Source organism: Lithobates pipiens, unplaced genomic scaffold (genome assembly GCF_037356315.1).
Source record: "Lithobates pipiens isolate NorthernLeopardFrog02 unplaced genomic scaffold, aLitPip1_a1.2 Scaffold_19, whole genome shotgun sequence".
Classification (NCBI taxonomy): Eukaryota; Metazoa; Chordata; class Amphibia; order Anura; family Ranidae; genus Lithobates; species Lithobates pipiens.
Window position 1 is genome coordinate 293,222,249 of NW_027507764.1, and position 7,930 is coordinate 293,230,178.

Genomic DNA, 7,930 nt, shown 5'->3' on the forward strand with positions numbered 1-7,930 from the left:
CAGGATCTGAAATAGAGATTTTATAGATAGGCAACTCCTATCCTCATATTAATTAGTGGTTCCAAATGAATAATAACTACTGCAGTAGGTAACAGACACAAAAGATATGCTCAGCATCTTTCCAAATAACTGTTCTCCTTTATTATGACACAGTTAATGGTTTTTATACACATGATTACGTAGGTTACGTAGCGTGTCGACTGGCAAGCCCTTCCTGACAGACATTCTCATGAGAGTTTGGGCTTAGCTGTTGGCTTCCCAAAGCCATGGAGAAGGACAGATGTCAAGTAAAAAGGGCTGACGCATGGGAGAGGCACACAGCAAGGGCTGGGGCTTGAAACTGTGGGTGGTTAGGTGGCTTGAGGCTACAGTTTCAGAGGAAGATAAATTTGCAGGTACAGCAGAGGCTGAAATTACAGGTTCAGTGGAACCTGAAACTGTGAATGCTGCAAATTGTGTAGTGGAGACTGAGGTTAAAGGTGCAGCAGAGGCTTAGAGACACAGATTGCAGGCGCTGAGGCTGGAAGCTGAGCAGTAGGTACATAGAAGTTTCAGGAGCACTCCTTGCTTGAGCAGTGACTAAGTGTCCCAACTGAGTTTCAATAGCTGATGTAGTGTGCCTGCATGTTACCTGTTACAACTGTGACACCCCCAGTAGAAGCCAGATGTATCCATGGCTATGCATTAGTGAGGGAATGTGAGAGCTGGTACATTCACACTTACCATTTTTTCTCCAACTCCTTCTGAAAAAATCCTGTTGTGTACAGAGCCCCAAAGTGGAAGCCAAAATTTACACACATATGTATGAAATAGCAGTGACTCATCCTTCTTCCCCATTCCCTCAATAGAGCACTGTGTTTTGCTTCAGTTACAAGAAACAGTGTATAAAAGAAAACAACTTCTGCTGTGCTCTCTTTATTTAGAAAACCCATAGTGCTTTGAGAATCCTTTGTCATGGGTAGACTTTGTATTTAATGTTTATCTGTATACTATGAAAAAAAACAGAAGAAAATGGAATATCCCGCGCTTGAACAAAAAATAGTGATATATAAGCTGCTCCCCTCAAAGTGCAGAGACTGCCTTTGTGAAATGTGGGTGTAAATAATAAGGGGATGCTATTATAATAAACCTTAAGTGATACAAAAAAGTGCTAGTGCTTAATGATACCTCAGGCGCTCTTAAAGTAAACCTTAAGTGATGCAACTAAAGTGCTAGTGCTTAATGATACCACAGGTATCTCATAAATCAATACATACATGTAATTAAATAAATACAATCAATCCAAAAAGTGCCCATATAGATGAAAAGCATAAAACTGAAGTGAGTGAATCCTGTGTCCCGTCACCACTTGGAAATATTGCACAAACACGTCACCGGTGGATTATGGTAAGTAGTAGGGATGAGCCGAACACCTCCCTGTTCGGTTCGCACCAGAACTTTTAAAAGGACCCCAAATTCGTACGAACTTTAGAACCCCATTGAAGTCTATGGGACTTGAACGTTCGAAATTAAAAGTGCTCATTTTAACGGCTAATATGCAAGATGCTGTCCTAAAAAGGGTTTGGGGACCTGGCTCCTGCCCCAGGGGACATGGGTCAATGCCTAAAATGTTTTTAAAAATGTCCGTTTTGGCGGAAGCACTGATTTTAATGACGATTAAAGTAAAAAGAAAAGTGAAATATTCCTTTAAATATCGTGCCTGGGGGGTGTCTGTAGTATGCCTGTGAAGTGCCACGTGTTTCCCGTGTTTAGAACAGTCCCTGCACAAAATGACATTTAACGGAAATAACATCATTTAAAACTGCTTGCAGTTTTAATGTTATATCTGGTTCCTGCAATATGGTTGAAAATCATTGAGAAAAATGGCATGGGTAGCCCTCCCTGCCCAATACCAGCCCCTTTGGGTCTTGTACACATATTAAGGGGAACCCTGTACCCATATTAAAAAAAGGAAATGCGTGTGGCCCCCAGGCCCTATATACTCAGAACAGCAGTATACAGGCGGTGCAAACAAGACAGGGACTGTGTAGGTTTGTTGTGTTAAGTTGAATCTGTTTGTAATTTTCAACTGGTACATTTTTAAAGTGTAGCTCCAGTCAAAAAAACTATTTTTAGGCTTTTTGGAAAACCATAGGGAAGGGTTATCACCCCTGTATAATTTGGTTTGTCGTACATCTTTTTTCATCTCACTTGCTGTTGTCTCCTTCCGTTTGCAAGTAGGAGATGTTTGTAAGTTGGATGTTTGAAAGTAGGGGCCTGCACTAGATGCTCTGCAGAAATGGCGGAACAAGGTGTTGGTTTTGCCACAACATTGTAAGCCCTCAAAGTGACTCTTGGTGGGCGCTGGAGCTCCCTGCTGTGAACGATTATATCAAGAATTGTAATTACATGCCATTGTTGAACAGTGGTAGAAAAATTGACCTTTGGTGGTTGTGGTGCTGGTGCCACAACACTATATGTCACGATCTGGAGTCAGGCTCAGAGACCAATAGCTATAGCAGCAGAGCAGATATTCACACAGGTCACCCTGGCTGATGGCACGGGTTCACCTGAGGTGCGGGGTCTAAGCACTAACCTGTATTCACCAGAGCTCCCAAAGGTGGAGATGGGCTTGGCTGCGTGTTAGTGCCAGGTCGCGGTCCTCAGGATAGCCCCACCAGGAGGTGAGCAAGCCGGGGGTCTGGTAGCAGATATAGCAGGTAGAGATCAAGCAGAAGCGTAGTTGAGAAACAAGCCAAAGTCGGTAACCAATAGTTGCAGGTTGGGATTCAGCAGAAGCGTAGTCCAGAAGCAAGCCAAATGTCGGTAACGAAAGGTAGCAAGGATACGGTCGGCAGCAGGAGAGATAGAAGCAAGATATTGGCTGGTAAAGGCACAATATTCTGGCAAGGAGGAAGTGCAGAGACATGGCTTATATAGGAAGTTCATGGGAGGAGCCAAAGGTTCAAGGTTCAAGGCAAACAAGATTCAAGACATGATCACTAAAGGAATTGTCCAAGGAGCTGTCCAAGGAGCTGTCCAAGGAGCTGTCCAGCATTCCAGGTGGCTCAGCAAGCAGAGTCACTGCCGGACACACCAGAGGTCCCAGGTTCAAGCCCAGGTCCTAACAGTACTCCCCTCCTCCCAGGACATCCCCTGGATGTCTTAGGGCCAGGTTTCTGAGGAAACCTCTGGTGGAATTCCCTTGTTAATCTAGGGGCATGAACATTCTCCTCAGGCTCCCAAGAATTTTCTTCTGGCCCATATCCTTCCCATTGAACCAAATATTGCAATTTGTTCCTAGAGATCCTGGAGTCAAGAATTTTTCCCACCATAAATTCTTCTTCACCCTGTACCTCGACAGGTGGGGGAGGAGGATGAATTCTTCCAGAAAAAGTATTTTCATGAAATGGTTTGAGTAGTGATATATGAAACACAGGGTGAATCTTCATATTGTCAGGAAGTTTTAGGCGAAAAGTGATTTGAGCAGAAATCTCAAAAGGTCCCATAAACTTTTGACCCAACTTAGCACATGGAACTTGAACTTTTAAATTTTTGGTAGATAACCAAACTTTCTCACCTACTTGAAAAGTGGGAATTGACCTACGATGTCTGTCAGCAGCCCTCTTGTAATATTCCTGCGCCTCCTTCAATGTATCAGTCAATTTCTCCTGGATCTCATGTAATGAAGTTAGTCTGTTGGTAACAGCAGGAATTGAAGTTGAGATGGGGAGATCAGGAATAAAAACTGGATGATACCCCGTGTTTAAGAAAAATGGGCTTTGGGATGTGGAACTATGTTTAGAGTTATTATAAGCAAACTCTGCCGTAGGAAGGTAGTCCACCCAGTCATCCTGAAGATAACTCACGAAGCATCGAAGGTATTGCTCCAGAGTTTGATTGGTCCTCTCGGTCTGACCATTAGACTGCGGATGAAAAGCCGAGGACAGATTAACTGTTACACCCAAAGCTGAGCAAAAACTTCTCCAAAATTTTGAGGTAAACTGTACCCCTCTGTCAGACACCACATCATCAGGAATTCCATGAAGTTTAAAAACTTCTCTAACCATTACCTCAGCAGTATGTTCGGCGGAGGGTACCCCTTTAACTGGAATAAAATGAGCCATCTTAGTGAGACGGTCAACGACTACCAGAATGGTAGTCATCCCTTTTGAAAGAGGAAGGTCAACCACAAAGTCCATAGAAATGGACCCCCATGGTCTTGATGGAACAGGTAGTGGTAGAAGTAACCCCAGAGGAGAAGATCGAGGTGTCTTATTGCGAGCACAGGTTAGACATAAAGCCACATAACTCTTAACATCTTTCTTGTACCCAGGCCACCAAAAGGAACGTGATAAGAGTTCTTCTGTTTTAGAAACCCCAAAATGACCAGCAAGCTTAGAGTCATGTACCAACCTGAGGGCTTCTACCCGAACTGATTCAGGTACATAGAGGCAATGCACTTGAGTCCAAAAACCATTGTTGTACTTGAGGTTAATGTCCTTAGGAGGATTATTAAGAAGTGGGTCATTCTCATAGCCCTCCTTGAGAAGATTAAGAAATGTCTTTGAACTCATGGCCCCTAGAAAGTTCTTTTGAGGCAGGATTGTACATTCAGAGGTGCTTTCCTGGAGAGGCCCAGACAACATCCGTGATAGGGCATCAGCCTTACCATTCCTTGACCCAGGGCGGTATGAAATAACAAAATTAAACCTGGAAAAGAAAAGGGTCCAACGTGCTTGTCTAGATGACAACCTTTTAGCAGACCTAATAAATTAAAAATTTTTATGATCGGTGAGAACGGTTACAGGGTGCTTAGCTCCTTCCAACAGATGCCTCCACTCAGAAAATGCTTCCTTAATTGCCAGCAGCTCCTTGTTTCCAATGTCATAATTCATCTCGGCTGAAGACATTAGTCGAGAGAAATAAGCACAAGGATGAAGCTGCATTTTTTCTCCCATTCGCTGAGAAAGGATAGCTCCCACAGCAGAATTAGAAGCATCAACTTCTACGATGAAAGGTAGTTCTGGATCTGGATGTACCAGTATTGGTGCAGAAGTGAAGAGAGTTTTCAGTTTACTAAAGGCAGCCTGTGCCTTAGGTGACCACAAAAAGGGCACCCCTTTCTTTGTCAACTGTGTGATTGGAGCAATTACCCTAGAGAAATTCCTTATAAATCTTCTGTAAAAGTTGGCAAATCCAACAAATCGCTGTATCTCTTTAACATTCTTAGGAGCGGGCCAATCCACCACAGCTTTGATCTTATCGGGATCCATGCTTACCCCTTCAGAAGAGATTATGTATCCCAAGAACTGGATCTGAGTTTGTTCAAACTCGCATTTCTCTAATTTTATGTAAAGTTGATTTCGCCTTAATCTCTCGAAAACAATACAGACATGCTTGCGGTGTTCTTCTAAAGTATCAGAGAAAATGAGAATGTCATCCAAATATGCTATTACAAACTGATCAAGCAAATCTCGAAAAGCATCATTAATAAAATGTTGAAAGGTTGCAGGAGCATTGCAAAGCCCAAAGGGCATGACCAAAGACTCAAAATGTCCATATCTGGTTCTGAAAGCAGTTTTCCATTCATCACCGGAACGAATGCGGACAAGGTTGTATGCCCCCCGTAAATCTAATTTGGTAAAGAGCTTGGCAGAGCGGAGTCACTCAAGCATTTCTGGAATCAGTGGGAGTGGATAGCGATTCTTAATTGTGATCTTATTTAAATCTCTGTAGTCAATACACGGACGCAGGGTGGAGTCCTTTTTCGTCACGAAAAATAAGGCTGCGCCAGCAGGAGAGGTTGAGTGTCTGATAAAACCCTTCTCAAGATTCTCATTAATCCACTCCCTGAGCACTTTCAGTTCAGGTTCTGATAAAGAATAAAGGCGACCAAATGGTATTTCTGCCCCTGGAAGCAATTCAATGGGACAATCATAAGAGCGATGAGGAGGCAGCTGATCTGCGTTCTTTTTATCACAAACGTCCCGAAACTCAAGATATTGTGGAGGTAGCTTGTCATATGACTGGATAGTTGCCAAAACTGCTTGTAAATCTTGGGTTGGTGGAGGGCTTATTTGATAAGATTCTTTGCAATGTTTCTTGCAATGGTCAGATGTAAAGCTTAAAGAACGTGTCTCCCAGTTGATGGAGGGATTATGGATAGAGAACCAAGGAATGCCCAGGATAATAGGGAACTTGGGTGATGTAATCAGCTCAAAGCTGATAGTCTCCTGATGGTCAGTTTCAATTAGGAGTTTAAGTGGGATTGTCTCGTGGGTAACAGGGCCTGAAGTCAAAGGTGAGCCATCCACAGTTTCCATATCAATTGGGGCAAGTTTATTTCTTATTTGAATGTTATTACTTTGGGCAAATTCGATGTCGATGAAGTTTCCCCCAGCCCCTGAGTCCAGCATAGCAGAGCAAGGTATTTCATTGCTTTCAACAATAAGCGTTATAGGGATGACAAAATGAGTTGATAAAGAATTAACTTTATTTGCTTCCTGAATCAAAGGAGAGATGGACTGAGAAATTGAGTTTATTTGTTCAGATACTGTAACATCCATTGCTGCAATTGTTCTTTTAAATTTATTGGGACAATTAACTGCGTAATGTCCAGAGTCTCCACAATAAAGACATAAGTTTTCTGAACGTCGTCTTTCTTTCTCCTGAGTAGTAATAGATCTTTTAATAGCATCCACCTGCATATGTTCAGGAGTGTCAGAATCAGGAAAAACTCTTGGAACCTTAGGAGGATACTGAGTAGTAGAAAAACGCATGCCACCATTACTGCCTAGGATTCCCAGTCTCTCCTTTCTCCTTTCAGTAAGTCTCTGATCAATTCGAATACATAATTTAATAAAAGCTTCAAGGTCATCAGGACTTTCTACTCTGGCAAGCTCATCTTTTACTTGTTCCGAGAGTCCTTGACGGAACTGACTCTTCTGTGCTGCTGGATTCCAATTGGTATCTGAGATCCAACGTCGGAATTCAGTTGTGTACTCTGCAACAGAGTGTCTTCCCTGACGTAAATTGTGCAATTTTGCCTCAGCAGTAGCACAGCGGTTAGGATCATCGAAAACTTGGTTCATCGCAGTCAAAAAAGAATCAAAATTATCCAGGATGACATCATCTTTCTCCACATAAGGGGAGGCCCAGGCTAAGGCTTCCTCAGTCAGGAGGTTGATAATAAACAGCACCTTTTTCCTGTCAAAAGTGAATGCAGCAGGTTGCATCTGAAAGTATATACGACATTGATTAAGGAATCCTCTATAATGGCGGCGGTCTCCGCTAAACTTGAGTGGTAGGGGCATTTGTGCATTAGTTTCTATGGCAGCAGTATCTCGGGCATGAAAATCCCGCAATTGTTTGTGTAGATCAAGGATTTCCTCTTGTAGACCTTTCATTTCAATTTGTAACTCTGAAAATTTTTCCTGGTAGTCAACACCAAATGCCTGTAACTCAGCGATTTGAACCCTGAGAGGAGCCACGGCAGCTGCTACAACGGCCTCCATGTTTTTGGCCAGAATATTCTGTCACGATCTGGAGTCAGGCTCAGAGACCAATAGCTATAGCAGCAGAGCAGATATTCACACAGGTCACCCTGGCTGATGGCACGGGTTCACCTGAGGTGCGGGGTCTAAGCACTAACCGGTATTCACCAGAGCTCCCAAAGGTGGAGATGGGCTTGGCTGCGTGTTAGTGCCAGGTCGCGATCCTCAGGATAGCCCCACCAGGAGGTGAGCAAGCCGGGGGTCTGGTAGCAGATATAGCAGGTAGAGATCAAGCAGAAGCGTAGTTGAGAAACAAGCCAAAGTCGGTAACCAATAGTTGCAGGTTGGGATTCAGCAGAAGCGTAGTCCAGAAGCAAGCCAAATGTCGGTAACGAAAGGTAGCAAGGATACGGTCGGCAGCAGGAGAGATAGAAGCAAGATATTGGCTGGTAAAG